Source organism: Triturus cristatus, chromosome 1_1, assembly GCF_964204655.1.
Source record: "Triturus cristatus chromosome 1_1, aTriCri1.1, whole genome shotgun sequence".
NCBI classification, from domain to species: Eukaryota; Metazoa; Chordata; class Amphibia; order Caudata; family Salamandridae; genus Triturus; species Triturus cristatus.
In genome coordinates, this window is record NC_140579.1 from 581,765,168 (window position 1) to 581,787,779 (window position 22,612).

At 46.7% G+C, this 22,612-nt stretch overlaps 2 pseudogenes; both read left to right on the top strand.

Annotated features, from left to right (window-relative positions):
* Positions 1 to 22,612, top strand: part of LOC146870665 (transcription initiation factor TFIID subunit 11-like) — a 284,397-nt pseudogene that overhangs the window by 13,001 nt on the left and 248,784 nt on the right.
* LOC146870666 (large ribosomal subunit protein eL15 pseudogene) lies at positions 5,155 to 5,801 on the top strand (annotated as a pseudogene).

The window sequence follows — 22,612 nt, forward strand, 5'->3', positions numbered from 1 at the left end:
ATGTGGGTAGGACCTTAAAGGTTGTTAGACTGAACATCAGGGGATTAAATAGCCCTGTTAAACGCTCTGCCATCCTGTCTCTCCTGGAAAACGCAGAGGGTGATGTGTGTCTGATTCAGGAGACCCATCTCCTCTCTAAGGACACTAAACGGATGAGAGACAAGCGCTTCCCATTACAATTGTGGTCCTCAGGCCTGGCTAAAAAGCATGGGGTGGCAATCCTCTTTAGCGCGCGCTCACTGCAAAGTTCTCTTCCAGGTAGTTGATATTAAGGGTAGGTTCCTGGCTGTCCGCGTGCAATGGGGGGACACGCAGCTGACGATAGGGTCACTGTATGCCCCGAACGAACGGCAAGAACCCTTCCTGCGTGCGGCCCTCTGAGGTTCTGGCTTCTCCGGATGCCTCGATCCTGGCGGGTGGAGACTTGAATGTGGTGATGGATCCGTGTATGGATAGGTCTGAACAACGGTCCCAGTGGGTGCACTCCGACATTACATATCTGGGCATCTGGCTGACTTCCTCTATCACTAAAACCGTCTCCGTCAACTATAACTTGTTGGTGGATCAAACTTCCAAATCGCTCTCCGACTGGTCCCGCCTCAATCTGGCTTAGTACAGGAGACTAGCGGCAGTAAAAATGACTGTTCTCCCGCGTATCCTCTATCTGTTTCAATAAGTTCCTGTGGAACAGCAGGAGACCGAGGCTCGCATTGTCACTTGTTACCTCGCCAAAAGCCGTGGGGGGCTGGGATTCCCGCTCTTGGGTGCTTATTATCAAGCATCTTGTCTCCGCTACGTCACGGAGTGGAACAGGCCGCTGTCCAGCAAGCACTGGAATTTTATGGACCAGCTGGCTGTAATGTATGGCGTGAACTTTGGCTTCCACGCAAGCACAGGGCATGGGGTCTCTATTAGTCGCCGGTGACCTCGCCGATTCTCAAAGCATGGGATCAGTTAGCGGGGCACAAGGGTTGGACTACGTTCCCCTCCCCTATGACACCTATTGTGGACAACCCTGATTTCCCGCCGGGGTGCGCATCCCCAGTCTTTCATAGCTGGAGGGAGGAGGGGTGTAAAAGGGTGGGCTCCCTCTTTGACCTGGATGGCCTGATCCCCTTCTCTCAATTGCGCAAAGACTATTTTAATTTGCTGAAGACCGACGTTTTCCATTACTCGCAACTGGCGCACTGGGTGACTCAACCTTCTAACTTCGCTTTGATGTCTTGCCCCTTGACCACTTCCGAACGCTGGTTAGTTAGCAAAAAGGATGACCGTAAGCTTATCTCGGAATTGTATGCAATGATCGTGGCGCATCCTAAGAACCAGCGGTCGAAGGCGCAGGTTCGCTGGGAGATTGAGTTGGGGCGCCCTCTGACGCACAAAGAATGGGAGCGTATCTTCTACCGCACCCATCACACTGCCTCTGACACAGGGTACGGAATCAGCTTATAAAGTGGTTGCTTATTAGTACAATACACCGGCGCATATCAAGTCTTGGGATGGAACTAAGTCAGGCCTCTGCTGGTGGGGGTGTGGCCTTCCTGGCACCCTGATACACCTGCTGTGGCACTGCCCGAAACTGGTGCGGTATTGGGCTGCGGTTCTTGATGATCTTGACGAGGCGTTTCAGATTACATTCCCCCGGGAACCTGAGCACGCGTTGTTGGGCCTCCCTCATCCCAAATCCTTTCCTTTATGCTCGCTGAGGGTCAGACAAATTGCGTTAGCACTGCTTGCAGCGCGGCAGGTTCTCCTGGTGCAATGGGGTTCCTCGGTCGCACCTGACCCACGGGATTGGATCCGGAGACTCTGGCACCTCTTAGCAATGGAGCGCCTCTCGCTCAGCATTGATGGGAAGGGGTCATAATACGTAAAGCTTTGGGGTCCCTTCCTGCAGCTCCTCTCAAAGGAAATGAGGGAAGTAACCTGCCCAAAATACTTACAAATTCTTCAGCTTATTCCTTTGGAGCCGGCGGGGGCCACAAGGGTAGCCTGACTTATCTTGAGCTGTGACCGATGGCCTAGGGTGACTAGGCTGGGGAGCCAGAGACTGATGCGGAGGGGGTGGGGGGTCTTGGGGGGGTGGAGGGCTTGGGTGTTTGTCTCTTTTCTTGTTCCTTTATTTTTATAAAAGTGGTATCTGAGCAGTTGCCTTGTAGGTATGTTATGAGCTGAAACGTCTCTTCACGGGGTCGCCCTCCGGGCTGTAGACCTGTACGCTGTGTACTGACCATTCCGTTACGCTCTGCCGGCAGATGGTTGTAGGCAGTTGAGCTGTGTAACTTTGATCGTGTACCATGCAATAAAAATGACTGATTCTAAAAAAAAAATCGTCACCTCCGCTCAGATAGCTTCTCTATATGTGTGATCATGTTGCGTGTGACCAGGGAACCTCCATAAGGATGTCAAACCAGCAAGGGCTTGGGAACGCAACATAGCCACCAGGGGGGCATGATCCGACAGTGCACGGTCAAGATAATGATGGAGCGGGTAAAATGCTTTTTTTTTATATACCCAATCCATTTATATAAGTTTATATTAAAATGATTATTAATTAATTATAATAATTAATAGCTTGATGGGAAGGTACTAAATCAACCTTATTAACCGAGAGAATACACGTGGGAATGCATTTGCATGGCTAAAATTAATAAGTGAACTAAGTTGTATGCATATTTAAACGATAAATGTTGCTTGAGCAGTGTTAATGTGATTTGCCCTTAAATAAACCAGCATTAACGGCTTTGAATGTTGCATATGGCTAGATAAATGCATACACATAAGGGTATTAGCAAGGGCATAACACTGTTTTAATCATTTCTATGTATTAATTACGATTTTGTGTTTCTTTGCTTAAAGTTGACTATTATGGCCTACCAAAAGATGGCCGCCGACTGAAACCTAACTAAAGTACATTGCTTCATCATTTGAACAATGGAGAAAGGCGCCAGCACTGACTTCGTTCGTGTCCCTTGTGTGACCTGTCAGACCATGCCCATGAAGACTACCCTGGGCGAGGTGCCAACGTCCCTGAACGTGAAGCAAATGTTGCTAATGGAAGAATGAACTGTCAAACTCAACCTGTTACCAACAAACTGATACATTTGGCACTATGATTTAGACTTTCCCATACATTTACTGTAAAACTTCTTCCACATGGGAAAATTTGAAAATGTTTCTTAATGTATTGAGATGTATTTGAATTCAGCCAATCGTTGGCTTGGGAAATGTGAAAATGTAACGTTAATATGTAAATTTTAGTATAAATATTAGTAGACTAGAGAGGGATTAGGCTGCTCTTCGCTAGACGTCACTTTGTGCCGAAGCTATTGACGGAGAATCAATGATCAGAGATCCTTATGCTGACGGAGAGGACGGAGACTTTATAACTCTGATGAATTTACTGCGGACCAGTTCTGACTTAGAGAACGACAATTAGCCAGAATAGGTAAATATGACAAAAGATGATATTGCATTATTAGGATTTAACCTGCATTTAAATTAGATAAAGAAAATCATTATTTGAATTACTGTGTCGGGTGATTATTTCATTGAAATGTTTATTGATTGGTTTGAGAGTTAAAGTGTCATTAAACTAAATAACAACTAAATGATTTTATCGACCTCTTGATGGAGGAAGTGTTAGGGTGATTCAGTAGAAGTGGTTTCCTCTATCAAAGCGAACAGCTGTGGTTAGGATTTGATATCCCTTTGTAGGCAGGGATACATTGAGAGAATGAATGTTGGTGTTATGGGCCCCACCAGCGTGTGATGTGTGTATGTGCGTGTGACTGAGAAATCATTCTGTCCGTGGAAGTAAGGGGAAATTTAGTAATCCGATAATGTACCCTATCAATGTGTCAGCAAGTCCTCGAGAATGTGCCATGGGATGGGGAATAAAAGGAGTACCCCCTGATGTGGCCATGAGCTGCTCTCCACAACTCCACCAATTGTAACATATCTATAGTGTCCGATAATGCCTTAGACGCTCTACCTAGCTGACTCTGTGCCTGCCTGGAACTATACAACTCCCCATCAAATATGTAAATAGGATCTCCCATCTATATAATGTTATAGTGAGCATAAGGGGCCAGAACCAAAGTCAACCCCTCAAAAAAAGCAGGCATATCCAAATTGGGCGCATACAAAGTGAAGAGCACCACAGCCCTTCCTCACATCTCCCCCACCACTCCAACGTATCTTCCGCCCGAAGCTTTTAAGTCTACCTGAACTCGCAGTGGGACACTATTATCCACCCATGTCAGTACTCCACGTGTGGAGGATGTGAAACTAGAGTACCATAGTCTCCCGACCCCCACCATTTAGCCCGCAGCTTGTCTGCAGCAAATGTGTCTCCTGCAGAATAGGTATTTTTACTTGCTGCCTATGAGTTTAAGACCAACTTTTCTGTCGCTTAACAGAGTTTTGAATACCCTTCACATTCCAAGACAGAAGCGGTATCGCCATCAATTATGTAAAATCAATTCACCCATCTGCATCGTCAAGTGCATCAAATGATTTATGCAAAATAACAATATCTCCCCTTCTGCATGGACAGTGGTCAATAAATCTTCCCTCCGACCACCCGGGTAGCCTACCTCAACTTGGCCTCCACAGAGATCATCATGAACAAAACCCTCCCCCTTAACTTGAATACAATGAAACTCCCCTTGAACAGCCTGCAGTATGGGTTCTCCCAGAGACACCAATGCTGTTTACATCAAACATCCGAGAAGCAGAACCCTCAGCTTACCCTACTTCGCTCTGGTCAACCCTCCCCCTGATCTCAATCATGTGTCATATGGCCCCCCCATCAGTAAGTGAGCAGAGCGATAATCGCTTCCCCTTCATTCAGCCTGATCATCTCTTCCTACTTTTTGAACTATAAATGTTCAATGATTTTCCACAAACTGCATAGCTTCCCCAGGTTGTTCGAAAAAATATCTTTCCCCATCCAATCAATTCTCAAGCGTGCTGAAGGGAGCAAAGCATCGTCCCACCCCCTTTCTCTTAACTTCAAGGAATTATTTCTATTTTTTTGAGTGACTTTGCCATAATCTGGATAAAAAGAAAGTGTAACGCCATTGTACACTTTATTTACCTTCATCTTTTTTTCCTGCGTGCACGCCGCTGCTAAAAACGGAACCTTCTCTCTTTCCGGCTGGTGAGCCTCAGAATAATCCAGGATGGGTGCCTACAAATATATGCAGGAGCTATGGAGGAAGAAGCAGTCGGAAGTCATGCGGTTCCTACTGCTTGTTCGGTTCTGGCAGTATCGCCAGCTGTCTGCTCTCCACCGGGCACCCCGTCCCACCCGCCCAGACAAGGCTCGCAGGGTAGGCTACAAGGCCAAACAGGGTTATGTGATCTATCGTGTCCGTGTTCACCGTGGTGGTCGTAAACGTCCTGTCCCCAAAGGAGCTACCTATGGAAAACCTGTGCACCATGGTGTTAACCAGATCAAGTTTGCCCGCAGCCTTCAGTCTGTTGCTGAGGAGCGTGCTGGTCGCCATTGTGGAGGTCTCAGAGTGCTGAGCTCGTACTGGGTCGGAGAAGACTCCACCTACAAGTTCTTCGAAGTGGTTCTGATTGATACCTTCCACAAAGCCATCAGACGCAACCCAGAGATCCAATGGATCACCAAAGCAGTCCACAAGCACAGGGAGATACGCGGGCTGACTTCAGCTGGCAAGAAGAGCCGTGGCTTGGGCAAGGGACACAAGTTCCACCTTATCATTGGAGGCTCACGTTGTGCTGCCTGCAGGAGACGCAACACCCTTCAGCTTCATCGTTACCGTTAAATCCTATTATGCTTCTAAAGATATTTCGAATAAAATTGGTTTTGAACCTTCTCTCTATAGCGCAAGACACACAATTGATGGACGAAATGCAGAACAAATCAAAACATTCACCCCCAGTCAAGAGATCTGTGTTAAATCCATCATTCTTTTGCTCACCATGCCACCTCAGTTTAGACCTGGCCATATGCAAATCAGTCTTGACCCTGTGCCTCATGGGAACAGTCCAGCCCGAACTGTCAAGCCTGGTCCTCCCTGGATCGGAAAGAAGCGTCCTAGGACCGGTTTCAGGGTTTCACCCCTCATCAGCCCTACTTCAAACAATTGACACAGCTGAGCGTGCCGCAGCACTATTTCGTGACCCCACTAAGACTTGACTCACTTGAGTGGCCATTCCTCTTTGCTCTATTGACCCATCTTGGGCTAAGGACCACCTTCGATACCTGACGAACCTAGGGAAAAATAAGCACACAAGTAGACTTTAAACCAGCCTCCATCGTTGTATAGAAACCAAGCCGGGTGAGACAAAGCCTGTGACACAGGTGATTCCCTTAAGGAAATTTCAGTTCAGGCTCAGTAACCATTAAAGCCGGAAGGTAAGCGTCCTATAAAGGCCATCCCCGTCCCATCCCTGTTTTCTGGTTTTAAAAAGATACATTGCTGGACCGATGACAAAATTGGGAGGATAAGTAAAACAGCAATAGCTATTTTAGGTGGATTCTTTAATTAATATAGTGCCTGAATCCTAGTGTCTAACCACTATTTTATTTGCCATATTTGCGTCCTATATGGGATTTCCTCAGGGGTATAAAAATAGCCCTGGCATTTATGCAGCAAATAAAATGGAAACCTTAGAAGAAGATCCAGAGGTGTTATCATAACTTGATGAAATCTACATTAAAAATGGTGATTTGACGAAACACCTAGATTAGGTGGACTGAAATGTGACACTTGTAGCCCGACATGGGTATACAGTACATTTAAAAAAATCTTAAATTGCATATCTGAATGCAACTTTTCTTGGATATGAATTATCTAGTGAGGGTAAAGGATTGGCACCGGACTTCTTACAAAAGTGTGCTACTTTACAGCCTCCAAATACTTAACCCTAATGTTATTTTTAAACTTTAGCAGAGCTATTTGCCCTATTATGATGTGCGAATTAAACCCATATATTTCTCCTATGATTTCTGAAGAGAATTGGATGAAAATAACACACACAGCTATCTTATGCGAATTGGAAGGAGACCTGGTACAGACTGAGGACAACTAGATGAACCTAATAATTAGGGTTGTCCCTTGCACTTAGGCTATAGATACACAGTTTACAGACTACCCCCATAACACAGATCACATTTATATTCTAATACAGAACATTTTTACTTCCATTGCAAAAATCATTACAGTTCAGACAACCTTATTGAAGGAGCGATCTCTCGCACAAGGAAAACAAATAATCATAGTTTCACCTATACCTTCATTAGAGGCAGTATTAAAGCTGGTAACCCCATTATTCGTGTTCGGTGAAGTGGGGTGCGTCTTTAAATACGACTGATGATATGAACTGACAATTCAGACTCCCATTATTTTATTTATTAAAGGGCATAACAAAATACAAATATAAAGGACATATAAAGTTGGCAAGTGCAACGTGTGTACAGTAAAATACACATAAATATTAATCATTAGGAGACATTCCATTAAATACTATGTCATGCCATCCCATACCTCTTGACATCCACACTGCTTAAGGGGCCCAAATACGTTTTAATCTAGTTTGACACCTAACATTATCTAAGATGGACATTTCAAGTGAGCAAACGTTTAAAAATTCTTGCCTCCATGTTTTTGGGTCAGGTGCTTTTGATTAGCAGCCAGTGGTGGACCAAGGCCAGTCTAGCCAGGGAGATAGAAAGAAATATATCCTACTAACTGTGGGTTGAATAAGAGGAAAGTGGCCAACTATTATCAACTTATGGTCCCATAAACGCTTAATGGAAAAATGACAATTTTGTTTCTGAAAGATAGTCCCAAACCCACATATACAAATACATGCAGCAAAGTCATGGACCACTCCCATTCCATCCACCTCACATCAGAAACATCGACTGTCCTGCCTTATCTTCGTTCTATGTAAGCGATACTGTGTATAGTTCAAATCATTCAGAACCTTAAAGTGGTGAACCTTGACTTGAAGGCACATTCAAAACTGTCTGTGCCAGAATGTTTCTACTCTCAGTATCATGAGGTGTCACCTCAGACCTCAGGTGACCACTCAGTTTTTCAGCCCTAAGTCGAAATTCGTCTGTTTCCCACTCAAATTCAGCTGCAAGAGTCAATTTATAGGACAAGCTTATATTCCCCTTACGAGTCAATTCTATAAGTAACTCTTGAGTTATTATGTGCACAATTTACCTCTTCCTCCAAGCCCAACAAGAAATGACAAAGTTGGAGATATCTACAGAAAAAAACATGAAGGAAGAGATAGCTGCTGCTGTAACAACTCGAAGGATAGTAAAGTTGTGTACTCAAACAGTTGTTCTAATGTGATATGTCCTGAGTTCCTCCAGCATCTAAGCGAACTATGATAAACCGATAACTGCAAGTTCGGATTATACCCAATGATATCTATTGATTATAAGGAGCAAAGGCCCATATCAGATTATAGGCCCGTAGTGTCTTGAATCTTGTCCTCTTGAAATAAACTGTACTGATAAAGCCTGCAAATGTTTTAATGTCCGGCCCCCAAGGTAGGTAATCAGAGAAGTTTGATCCCAATGGCCAAAAGTCCCTACCCAAAACCATAGAAAGACAGACGACAGAAGCTGCTAGATAATAAATTTTTTATTGCTGGTAGGGACATTGTCCAACTGGTGATGGCTGTGTCCAACCTGTCAGTCTGTAATTTTCTTAATTTACAATAGTGACATTTCTGTATATATTTTTTGAGGTCTTCTAAAGGGGCAACATATTCCTCTTTGTAGAGAATTTGGTAGATTTTTCTAAACTCCTCCCTAGTTCCTATCTGCTTAACAGTTGACTCACCCCATTTGTTGACAGTCGTATGAATTAGATTACCACATACCACTTTACACAATTACCTCTTTTCCTTTAAAGGCATGTGCGGCTCATCTCCTCGCTATTCTCAAAAGATAAGATTTGCCTGGCCTGGATCCTATTGTTAACCCCGTCTCAAATATTTTTCTTTAAAATTGTTTGCAGGATCAGCAACTGTTCCAAGACTTCTAAGGCTTGTTGCCAATCTTGATCAATTATCCTTTGGGTCTATCTGACCTCGATCTGGGTAAGAGTGCTGCATTCAAAATGTCTTTATGTACCAGGTTTTCTGTTGATGTATATAGAAAGTCAACGTTCATCCCCTACATAAGGCCTTAAGTGCACCCCAGACCGCTATTGTGGATGCTGAGCCACCATTAATATATAGATATTTCTGTAAGCTATTATTTATAACTGATATAGTCCTCGTCCAGATACAGCTTCCGATCAAAGGTCCAGCTACAGAACGCAGAGGGCTGATGTAGCCACTGTGAACTATTAAACATCGACAAAGTTATGATCTGATATTATTCTCGCATTCAGGGTTATACTAACATAAGATTGAAGTGGGTGACTCACCTGGAACAAATCAATCAGAGAGGGACTTTTGTTATGTTATATTAAAAAAGCTTATAAAGCACACGTACACCAAACGGTTTCATGGCGCTAGAGTCCACAGAGTGGTGCTGCTGTGTGGGGATTAGTCATACGACTGGCAGAACAGCCAAGTCTTTCGCTGTTTTCTAAACTGTGCATAAGAGGTCAGTGATATGATCTCTATAGGGAGTGAATTCCAAGAATGAGGGGCCAAGACCGCAAACCTTAGTCCTCCATGTTTCTTACGTTTAGAGGATGGAATGACCAACACATTCATTTGCGAAGACCTAAGGTCCCAGGAGGGAACATAGCGCTGAATCCGAGAAGATACAAATGCTGGGCTGTTGCCGTATAGAGCTTTAAAGGTGATACACCCCCGCTTGATTGCGCAGCGTTTGGCAACTGGGAGCCAGTGTAGACTTTCCATTAATGGCATAAAATGGTGCCATTTGGGCAGATGGTGAATTAATCTGGACGCTTGATTTTGCATCAACAGTAGGCGATTTAGTTGATATGCTGGAATCCCTGCATAAAGTGAGTTGGTGTAGTAGTCAATGCAAGAGATTACCAGCGCCAAGATTACCTGGATTAGGGCTTCTGTAGTCAGAAATCTACTAATCTTCCGGATTTGTCGTAGCTGGAAGAAGCAGGAGGAAACCACTGTCCCAATCTGGGCTTTCATAGACAGATCACTGCTGATAACAATACTCAGACTTTTGGTGGAGCCTGCTGGGAGTGGGGGGAGTTTCCTAATTGGGGTGGCCAGAAGTTGGAATTCCATGGGTTGGCTAGCCTATCCGTTAGGATCAGCTCTTTTTTATTAGGGTTTAATTTTAGATAATTACTATTCATCCATTCAATGATGAAGCGCATGGTGGATTGAAAGTTGAAGATCGATTGATCGATATCCAATATAAGTTGAAGGTCATCGGCATAGTTAAGGGTGGTGACCATCCTTTCTTCAAGAGATCGAATCAAGAGTATTAGATACAGATTGAAAAGAAGAGGTGGAAGGGCAGAGCTCTTAGGTACTCCGCAGGTCAATTTCATTTTGGTGGAAGAGAAGTTGGCAAGGCGGACCGCTTGAGAACGGTTACTAAGAAAGGATGAGAGCCATTCAAGAGCCGAACCCTGAATCCCGGCGTTATCGTCACAGTCGATTAAAAGATCGCAGTCAACCGCGTCGAATGCCTGGGTGATCCCCCTATCAGCCCCCCTTCTAAGTTCATCCATGACTGTAAGGATGACAGTCTCTGTTGAGTGCGCCGGTCGGAAGCATGCTTGTTGAGGGTCAATATAGTAGAAGTGTTCAATAAAGGAGATGAGGCAACTAGCCACATGAGCTTCCAGAACTTTATAGATAGGGGAGCAGTGAAATAGGGCAATAGTTAGTTAAGGTTTTGGGATCTGCCCATGGTTTCTTCAGATTAGGAACAATTTCTGCATCTTTAAATGCATTTGGAACAATGCTCTGTTTAAGGGAGTTATTCAGGAGCAAGAGAGGAGGATCCGGACAGGTGAGAAAAGCTTCCAGCAAAATGTATGGGGGACAGCAATCGTTAGGAGAGCTGGATCCAACCTTCCTTAAAAGGCTAAAAAATACTTCCCTAGAGATAAAAGGGATCTGATCTAATAGAAGATGGTTTCTACCTATGAGCGATAAGGATGTAGGAAAAGTATTGGTAGGAATACTGGACTTGATGGTGGCAATCGTTTCGATGAAATAGGCGTTTAGAGAGTCACATAGGGTTTGAGTGGGGGCGGGTTTTACCCTGTCTGGTTTGGATAATTCATCCACGATGGCAAAGATTTCTTTTGACTAGTTAGTCAAGTTTAAGATCTTGTTGGAGAAGTATTCTGCCTTAGTTTGCAAAATGGCATTTTTGTATTCCTTCAACTGAGTTAGGAATATATCTTTTTTGTCTGGGGAGTAATTGCGCCTCCACTTGCGTTCGACTTGACGCAGGACGAGTTACTTTAGTTTTAATTCGTCAGAGAACCAACATTGAGCATCATGAGGTCTCATAATTTTGGTAATCTTAGTGGGGGCGACACTGTCACTAGCAGATTAAAGCCAGGATTTGATACTTACTGCTTGGCTGTTAAGTGGCTGCTGCTCTGAAGGGGCTGCAGTAGCCAGCAGCATGCAGAAATCGCCTATATTGGCGCATCTCCAGTGTCTTGCCCTACGGCTCCCCTTCAAATAGTGTGTGGTGAGGTGGACATTGGTGAGGGTGAATGTTATAAAATAATGGTCTGACCAAGTACACGGAGAGATCGATAGATTGGAGATCGTCAGATTAGATGTCCAAACTTGGTCAAGAATATGACCTTTTATGTGGGTGGCAACAATCACATGCTGGGTGCAATTCAACCCCGAGAGTAGATCTGCAAATTCAGGAGAGCAAGTACTCTCCCTGGCATCATTAGCCCAGAAATTAAAGTCACCAATTATTCGAATTTTTGCATAATTAATGGCCAAATGAGAGATCATTTCACCCAATAGCTGGGGAAATGACGGCATTTGACAAGGGGGTCAGTGCACAAATAAAAGAAGACTGAGGAGACTCGAGTTTTATAATTCAGCTGTCAACTGATGGTATGCCCGTAACCACTAATGATGTAAACTGTAATGCCTGATGTATAATGACCGCAACACCCCCTCCTACTTTGTCCTACTTTGTCCTACTTTGCCCGTAATCCTATTAGCCTGAAGAATGTAGTAATTGTTAGGCACCGCTGCCGGTATGTCAGGGGCAGACTCTTCAGTAAGCCAAGTTTCAGTAAGGAGGAATATGTCCGGCTTATCTGTGTCCAGTAGCTGAAATATTTCTAATTGATGTTTGATCAGTGAACAGGTATTCAGATTTGCGATTGTAAGTGACTTTTGCTCCTGGCGCCATGGCATTAAGGGTTCGGGGGTAGGTTCCTGTCTAATATGATACTCCCTGCAGGGAGACTTTTGGTTGATTTCGGGGTAGATTTCTCTGTACTTTACCCATGTTTTTAAGTCTGGCACAGGTGATAGTGTCAATAGGCATATTAATACGCAAAACATTCAGCTCCATCGGGGAGTAGCTAAATAATAGGGCATGGAGTCTGCCACCGTCCGGATGCGGACGGTGCGCAGAAGGGCTTGCCTTTGGTGCGCCATCGACAAGTCCGCTGCGCTCCCGCGCTGAGGCCGTCATTTTAAAGGCCAAGTGCGGTAATTAGCTCCTCACCCCTCCCACACTGGCAGGAGGCAGTGCGCAAGTGCGAGGTAGGAACAGTCTCAAATTCAACAACAGTTTTAAAATTAAATTAGCAGCATCTGATTAAACTTAAGGGTAACATAATATGCAAGCAGCAGGTTAAAATAACGAGGCAGAAGTTATTTAAAAACCAGGTAGTTCAGTGCAACACAACATGCACCACACGTACTTAAGACACGTACTTGTGGCATGGTAAGTAAAAGGTGAAGCTGTGCTTCCATAATCTACAGCACCACCAGACATCTAGTAATGCATAAGAGCTCATAACCGGTCTTAATGCATCTCTGGGATTTCTTCCTTCCCCCTCCCCCCCACCACTTGTCAGGTTCCTAGATCCCCTCAGAGTTGATTCCTGTGCAAAGGGTAACGTTAAAATCCCCAAACAACACTAAGGGCTCAAGCCATTGATGCATTTTAGCTGGCAAGTAATCGAAGATAGAAGGATCGTTCTAATTCGGACCATAAATTGTGCAGATAGTGAGCTGATGGTCTCTTTTCTGGATTACTGCAATCGACCCTAACGCCCCCTTCATTCCCCCGATTGGGCTTGGTTTTTGGCTAAGACCCAGTCAGGATCACTTACCAATAAGCCCCTCCTCATGATCCGAATTATAGCTAGAAGTATCCAGAACCCTGTAGCCCAGCTCTAAACCCCACCCTACACCCCCTACCCAAAGAACAAACCCACCACCCAATGTCTTTGCCCAGACCCTGGGTCATCACCCACCTACCCACCACTCCTTATATGCTAACACCAAACACTAGGTTGGACACAAATAACACCCCACCCGAAGTGTACCAGAATAATCAATGATCCAAATTGTGTAATACAGCAGCAGAAATTGCTACGTAAAGCAATGTCGAAGAAATAAGACTAAGAAAGAGGAGAGACAGCGTACATATTTACACCTTGAAAAAAGAGAATATTCCCAGTATGGAGCGCATATAAACTCTGACTCTGATTGCTCCAACCCTCTCCGAAATAAGCAATCATTTGCAGATGGCCACATTTTTAACAACCCCTTTGCTTTAACAGCATCTTAGCTGAAGTACGGGTGTCCTTCAATGCTAATCCTTAAATTCGCGAGACAAAGGCACTGATCTTCTGTAATACAGGAATTCGTTCATGGAGCGCCAGCGACGCACAACTGTTTCATGACTAAAGTCGGAGCACACACCTCACAGGCTCTAACGGGAGATCAGTGACAGGTCAACTGAAAGATCGCCTACAGTAAAATAGTTACCAAGATAAATTAAACTAGTCCCGGGATAATGAGTGGCTCCCTCTCTTCCTGGGGTGCCGAAATGGGAAACCATGCGCCCTTTAAATCATAGTCACTATTCTAGTCATTTAATGCAGCAAAGGCTTTTCTAAAGAGTCAAACAATGTAGCTTCTTGGGTCGTCCCCTCACTGCCCCTAGGGTTGCCCAAAACCATGAGGTTATTTCTCAGAGATCGATTTTCCAGGTCTTCTAATTTAGAGGTGAACCCATCCAACTTAAGTTTGTGCTTCTGAATAGCAGTTTTATTCTCTTTCACCGTTTCTTTGTAAGATGACCTGACGTGCCTCCAGATCCTCCAACAAAGTATGAAGAATGCCCATATTCCTAGATGGTTTCCCCAGCGTCACTTGTGTCTCCAGGTGTGCTGTCTTTAAAGAAAGGGATTTCCTTTTATATTCATCTATGTGAAGCTGAAGAAGGTCACAGGGCCAGACTGGTGTGGTTTTCACAGACTTCTTAGTTTTAGAAAGAGGGAGGGAGTGAGTGATTCTCCTGTGATGGATTTGTGGGATTAAATTTCAGCCTCTCAGGATCCCACAACAGTTCTCCCTCTGATTTAGACATAGCCGGATCAAGTTCTCCTCGGGCAAAGACACTGGTGACCAAGTTCTCTATCTGCTTGGCTGTTAAAGATCTGGCCAGTCCCTCTACTAGATTACTGTCAACTGCTCTGTTGCCGGTAGATTCCATTAAATCAGAATACAGTGACTTCCTGTGATCCATTTCCACCACTTCAGCCTGACTATCAAAATCAAACTCTGCCACTTGCAAACCTGACATACTGCTGGTGTCTGACAATGAATAAAAGGCTTTGGCAGGTTCCTGTGGGGTTAAGCCATGGTTTTAAATCCCACTTGCCTCCAAAACGTCAATTTTCAGATTCCTGCCCTCCTGCACGATTTGCACCCACAGTCCTTCCTGGGTGGCACTTATCTTTTGCCCTGAGATTAAATGAGGAACCACGTTCTCCACCTCCGTTCTTCAGTCTTGACTGCTAGGGTATTGGGTATTGGATTCAGAATTGCTGTGGCTGCATAGCAATACACTACACTGCATAGCCTTTATGGGATCTGTTGTAATCCCCATTCATACCACAGGACACAATGGTAGTTAAGATGGGTTTATTCGTGGGTACAACGAGCCACCGCTCCTCTCAGTACAGCAGAGAGGTACCAACTGACTCTCTTCAGAACCTACACCACAGAGTACCATAACACATAAGGTCCTACATAGAACCTTAAACAAGCATTGGTAAGCACAACATATTACCTCTTTTTTTTTATTTTAAATACAAACAATACTAAATGCAAAACAATAAAGCAAACAACAATGAGAAGCCACAAAAAAAAACAAATAATAAAACAAAATGAAACATCTAATAAATTACTATCGGTATAAAGTACACATTGTACAAAATGAGACACTACAGCAAACTCAGCGTAGTTTCCAAGGAAGACGTCTAACACGAATGGACTTTCTAGATACTTGTAACCTCATATTTGTTTTAGGGACAGTACCTGTGGATACAACAGCTGGATGATTAGTAGAATTTTCTGCAAGCTCAACATTGCTGGTGCCATTGCAATTACCTCCTGCAGAGTGAACTTTGACAACTTTTGCTAGGTTCCACCAATGTCCTCCACGAACCATGACAGCATTCCCACACACCTTCTCTACACATACTGGTTCTCCAAAGGACCTACCCCCTTTTTTAACAAAACTTGTGGTTTTGATGCGAACCATGTCCCCAGGAGACACATCGACAGTCTTAACGGATTTCTTCTGATTATACCTATCAGACATCTTCTTTTGTGCAGATTTAACTCGTGTTTCTAACACATCACTGTCAACCCAACACAACACTTTCTCAGAGACAGTTCTTAACAGCCAAGCAGGATACAGAGTAGATGTTGGAACTCTGCCCTTAAGAGATATGAAAGGTGCAACTTTGGTAAGTGAATGCGGCGTAGTGCGGTAAAACCACAACATGGACCTTACCGCACATTCAACATCATAACTGTGACTCTTTGCCCACTTTATACATTCTACCACCCCTCTGTTCATCCTCTCTACCAATCCATATGTTTGAGGGTGTCCGACAGAACTTCTAAGATGCTTCACACCAGATTCACTCAAAAACAGACCCAAATGTGTACACGTACAGCTCAGTAAGCACATAGATCACTTCAACCTGCTAGATCAATTCCAATCAGGTTTTCGATCAGGACACAGCACAGAATCAGCCATGACCCACATAATTGATGACACACTACAAATTCTGGATCAAAACAAGGGATGCCTGCTAGTCCTGCTGGACTTATCCTCAGCCTTCGACACAGTCAAACATGTCAATCTTCTAGACCTCCTGAAACACAGGATGGGACTATCTGGTACTGTGTTTAACTGGTTCACGTCCTTCCTCCAAAACAGAACACAACGATTCAAGATTAACCAATCATTATCCAACCCCTCCCCGGTCACTCAGGGAGTACCCCAGGGTTCATCCCTCTCCCCGACTCTCTTCAATTTGTTTATGGAACCTCTCACGGAGCTACTCAACTCGTCAAACATCCAATATCACATGTATGCCGACGACACACAACTCTACATCAAAGTTCACTTACTTGACAACATAAAGTCCCTTAACTCAACTCTCCACAAAACACAGATCTGGCTGGCAGAAACTCATCTAAAACTAAACAGTCTAAAAACTGAATTTCTCCTTATCGCCCCCCCCAACCAAACAACCACCATCCTTGAATGGATGAAGCACATTATAGCACTCGATTGCCCACCTACCATCATCGACTTAGCTAAATCACTGGGAATAACCTTGGACAATAAGTTAAATATGCAGAAACACATCAGCGCTGCAACTAAAGGAGCTAATTTCCAGATTAACACCTTGAGAAAACTGAAACCCTTCATACCGGCCAGAGACTTTAAACAGACAGTCCAATCCCTAGTATTGCCCAAAGTGGATTATGGAAGTATTGCTCTCTGTGGCCTACCCAGATCAACAACAGCTCCCTTAACCCCTTCGCTGCTAGGCCTTTTCCCCTCCTGTGCTAAGCCTTTTTTGGGCTATTTGGGGTAGTGCGCGCTTAGGCCCCTGTAACTTTTTGACCACATTAGGTATCCATGCCAAATTTGCGTCCTTTTCTTCCAACATCTTGGGGATTCTAAAGGTACCCAGGGTTTGTGGATTCTCCTACAGGGTTCCCAGAAATTAGTCAAAATACAGCAAAATTTTGTTTTTTTTGTGAAAAATTGGAAAAACGGGCTGCAAATGAAAGCTTCTGGGTTTTTCTCTGCAAATGGTATCAAAAAAGGGTTTGTGGGGCTGAAATCACCATTTCTCCAGCTTTTAGGGAATGACAGAATTTTGTTAAAAAAACAACATTTTATACACAGTTGTGGCTTTTTTCTGGGACATACCCTATTTTTGCTATTTTTTGTGCTTTCAACCTCCTTCCAGTTAACGGTAGAAATGGGTACAAAAACAATAATGGATCCTGGAAAGCTATACATTTTTGAAAAGTAGACAAAATTCTGAATTCAGCAAGGGGTCATTTGTGTAGATCCATCAAGGTTTCTTTATAGAAACTTACAGGTAAATATAGGAAAAATTAAAAATGTGTTGAAAAAAGCAGCATTTTGAGTCAACGTTTTCACCTGTAACTTCTTCGAATTATGACATCTCTTTGAAAGCAATGTACCGTTACATCCGGTGGACCTTCCTGGTTGTGGGGACATATAGGACTTGTAGGTTCACCAAGAGCCCAACGAACCCAGAGTAGAAAACTGAGCAGCATTTTGTAATGTTTTTTTTTTTTGTTCCGGGTATATAGCAATTATTGTGGGAAAATGTATACATGGAAAAATCGGTATGAAAGACACCTATGTATTTCTGAAATGGGAACAAATTACAGAGTTTAGAAACAGTGCATATTTGCACATTTTCGAAATTGGGAATACTCATATTTGCATGATAATTATTGGTCATTTTTCAAAATGACTTTTTTTTTACACAATGTCTTTCATTTGGAAGGAAGAAATGCATCAAAAATCAATAGGTAATAACAGTTGCTTTACAAATCTGAACTACCCTAAGTCTCCCGATAAAAATGGTACCTCACTTGTGTGGGTAGGCATAGTGCCCACGACAGGAAAAGGCTCAAAACCTAAGGTGAACGCACCACATTTTCACACTGAAAATTTACACTTTATTAAAGAGTCTAGCTGTAGTTTTTTAACCCTAGCCCTGCCGGCACCTAGGGAAACCTAGCAAACCTATACATTTTTGAAAACTAGACACCCAGGGGAATCCAGGATGGGGTGACTTGACTGCCTCCCAACATGGTCTGTTACCCAGAATCCCTTGCAAACGTAAAAAATTGACAAAAAAAACACATTTCCCCCACATTTCTGTGATGGAAAGTTCTGGAATCTGCGTGGATCCACAAATTTCCACCCACCCCGCGTTCCCCAAAGTCCTACGAGAAAAATGGTACCTCACTTGTGCGGGTCGGCCTAGTGCCCGCGACAGGAAACGGCGCAACACGCAACGTGGTTTTGCAGTGAAAAATGACCCTTTTTTTGGCAAAGTGACTAGCTGTAGATTTTGAACCCTAGCCCTGCCGGCACCTAGGGAAATGTTGGACAGGCCACATGAAGGGCTTGCTCCCTCCCCGCATGACAGGGCCCGAGCCCCAGCCCTCCAGGTGTTACCCACAGAAACAACCCGCACCCCGTCCCCAGACGGGACTCCTGCCCCCGGACATCTCTGTATCATGGGGCCGAACCACTACCGGCTCCCTCGCCCGGCCCGGCCGCCATCTTGGACACTGCACCACGAGGCCGCGTGGCCTCAGCTCGACCCTAACCCTGGGCCTGGCCAGGCCCCGACATCCCGGCACCACCATCCACCCAGGAGGTGAACGGACCACTTGGCAGGTCGATGGGAGAAAGAAGTGTCGATGGCTCTCCCCCGCCAGGTGCCGATCGCCCCCCAGCTCCCCCGGGCGCTGGCTCCACCCCCCTGCTGGGTGTCTGGACTCCCTCATCCCGGACCTCCCGACCTCCAAGTGCGAGGGTCCGGACATCAAAGGGCGCCAGACCTATAACTGGGGCAGCTCCAGAGCAGGAAGGCAGTTGTATCCTGGAGTCGAGAGACACCGAGAAGAACTCATCCTTGACGGACTACCGGCGCTGCCGTAGCCCTGCCTTGTGAACTATCATCCTGCCTGCTGGCGCTGCCGCGGCCTTCTGCATCCTCCATCCTCGTCGGGACCTGCTGGCGCTGCCGCGGACCGTTGTAACTACCACCTTCATTGGGACCTGCTGGCGCTGCCGCGGACCGTTGTAACTACCACCTTCATTGGGACCTGCTGGCGCTGCCGCGGACCGTTGTAACTGCCACCTTCGTTGGGACCTGCTGGCGCTGCCGCGGACCGTTGTAACCACCACCTTCATCGGGACCTGCTGGCGCTGCCGCGGACCGTGTAACGACCACCTTCACCGGGACCTGCTGGCGCTGCCGCGGCCCGTCCAGCTAGAACTCCGAGCTCGAGGATTGTGAGCTATCCATCATATCATCGCATCTACCAGATTGGTAACAAGACTGTCCCGCTACCCCCTTTCCCAACCAAGAGACTAGAATCGAGGGGACCCCTGAGTCCTGACCTCCTTGTACCACTCTATCGTACCTAAAGATTGCTTATAAAGAACGTTAAACCTTATCTTTGTGTGGTGTACATCTGTGGGGGGGAAGTTACTCGTCTGTACGATCGCTGGAGACGGCTCTCCCCGGAGACCTCTCCCCTTGTCCTCGGCCGACCCTCCCGGTCCGTCTAACATTGGTGGCCAGCGGCGCGATCCGAATCAACGCGTAATCGTACAGAGAGTAGCTCACCCCACGACGAAACCACAATGTCAACCAAAGAGAGCGGATCCACCGAGAAATTCCAGATGGAGAAATTGGAAGAGTACAGCCATCGTGAATTGAAACAATTCTGCATTGAACTAGGCATTGCTACCACCGGCCTGAGTACCAAAGACGATTTCAAGCACGCCATTGAGTCGTGGGCAGAAACCGGGGCCGCGAGATCCCCGGACCAAAACATTGCAGCATCAGAGAGGAACACCACGGCTCCCGAGGAGCGAAGAACGGGTCTCTCGCAGGAAGAGATCCAAGAGAGAGAAAAAAGCAGACTACATGAGCTAGAAATGGCACGGCTCAAAATGGACGGTGAACTAAAATTAGCCGAACAAAAACTGAACCTAGAACATCTGCGGCTCCGAGAAGAACGGGAAGAAAAACAGAGGCAGAGAGAGCTCGAAGAAAAGAGATTAGCGTACGAACACGAGCGCAAACTGGCAGAAATAGACCTACGGAAGCAGAACAAAGAACTGGAGGTGCCCGAGCGACCGCGCACCCCGGGAGCGACAGAAAAGAAAGTCCACATCCCCAAGGATGTCGTTCGAGAGTATGTCCGAGAGGACGACATACAACAGTGGTTCAAGGCCTACGAGATCGCCATGACCTCCCACCGGATCGATCGAAGTGACTGGGGAGCCGGTCTATGGGGGAGGTTCGTCAATGAAGGCCGCGATGCCCTGTTACAGCTCCCAGACCATCTGATGTCATCCTATGACCACATGAAGGCTGCCCTCCTCACCCGATATGGGCTCACACCCGAAATGTACCGCCAGAGGTTCCGAGACTGTACCCGGATCCCGGGTACAACTTGGGTGGAATATGTCAACTATTTCAGCCGAGCCTTCGAGGGTTGGATCAAGGGAAGCCACGTAACGACCTACGAGCAACTTTTTAATCTCATGGTGTGGGAGCACCTCTCTAACAACTGCTTCGTCGAGCTCAGGCAGCACCTCCTCGACAGTAAATTGACTGACCCACGGCAACTCGCCGCCGAAGCTGACCGGTGGGAAAGCACCCGAGTGGGCCGGAGAGGGCCGCACGAACAGAACCGGAACAACCAAGGTCAGCACCGTCCCCGAGGAGGAGGAGGAGGCCAGGGACGAGGAAGAGACACCGTCCCGGCCGCTCCCGCTGCCAGCACCCCGCCCCCGGCCAGCCGGGGCAACCCCCCGATGCGGCCGGGGTTCCGAGCCAATGTCACGTGTCACCGATGCCAGCGAGTCGGCCACTACGCCAATGACCCGAACTGTCCACAGAACCAAACTCCGAGACCCCGCCAGATAGCTGCCGCCGCCCTGGGGGGAGAATAAATCTCCGAAGAACAGGAAGAATACGAGCAGGAACAACAAGAGTGGGAACCGGCCGCCATGGTTCTAGCGTGCCTAGGGGGAAGAGACATGGTCCCGTGGGCTCCCCTACCCGCCAACACCAGAAAATATAGTCAGTGGGTGAACATTAATGGACGCCGGGCCGAAGCACTACGTGACACGGGGGCCAGTGTGACGGCCGTCCGCTGTCACCTGGTAAAACCAGAGCAGATCCTGCCGAACATTCTCTGCCCCGTCCGTTCAGCCGACAATTCGGAGAGTCTATGTCGGATGGCCTGCGTCCCCTTCGAATGGGGAGGAGTCTCCGGCATGTTGAAGGTGACGGTCCGAGATGATGCCCCCGTGGACTGTCTCCTGGGGAATGATCTTGAGAGTTCCCCGTGGGCCGCCGTAGAAAGAAAAGAGCACCTGGGGATGTTGGGCCTCCCGGACTGGGCGTGCGTAACCACCCGGTCCATGGCCGCCCGTGCCATCCCCCGACCAGAAGAACCAGAATGGCCAGCACCTCCTCCCCCGATCGCTCCAGTAGAGGACACCGACCATACCGACCCCCCAGAGCAAACCCCCGAAGGGCTCGCTCAGCCCCAGGACCTTCCCAACCTGGCTCAGTGGCGTCAAGAAGGGGGGCCCACCCAGGAACAGTTCCGTCAAGAACAGAAGACCTGTCCCTCCCTCGAGGGACTCCGCCAGCAAGCCCTCGCCCAGAGCGCAGGGGACACCACCGGAGCCCATTGGATCTATTGGGACAACGACCTATTGTACAGTGAACAGAGAATCGCGGAGTTAGGGGCCAGTCGAGTGCTGGTGGTGCCCCTCCGTTTTAGAGACTTCCTGTTAAATTTGGCCCACGATGTCCCTCTGGCTGGACACCTGGGCCAGGACAAAACCTACAGTCGCCTGGTGACCCACTTTTTCTGGCCGAAGATGAGAAACGACGTCCTCAACCACTGCCGGTCCTGCCCCACGTGCCAGGCCAGCGGGAAGAGCGGCCGCAAACTCAAAGCACCTCTGCAACCCTTCCCAGTTGTCACCACCCCGTTCGAGAGGGTGGGAATAGACATTGTGGGGCCCCTGGACCCCCGTACAGCACAAGGACATCGGTTCATCCTGGTACTGGTGGACCACGCCACCCGCTACCCCGAGGCTGTGCCCCTGCGAACTGTAACCGCCCCGGTGGTCGGCCGGGCCTTAATGGGGATCTTCTCCCGGGTGGGCTTCCCCCGAGAAGTCGTCAGCGACAGAGGCACAAACTTTATTTCGAAGTATATGAAGTCCCTCTGGCAACAGTGCGGGGTCACCTACCGGTTCACGACCCCCTATCACCCTCAAGGAAACGGACTAGTCGAGCGGTTC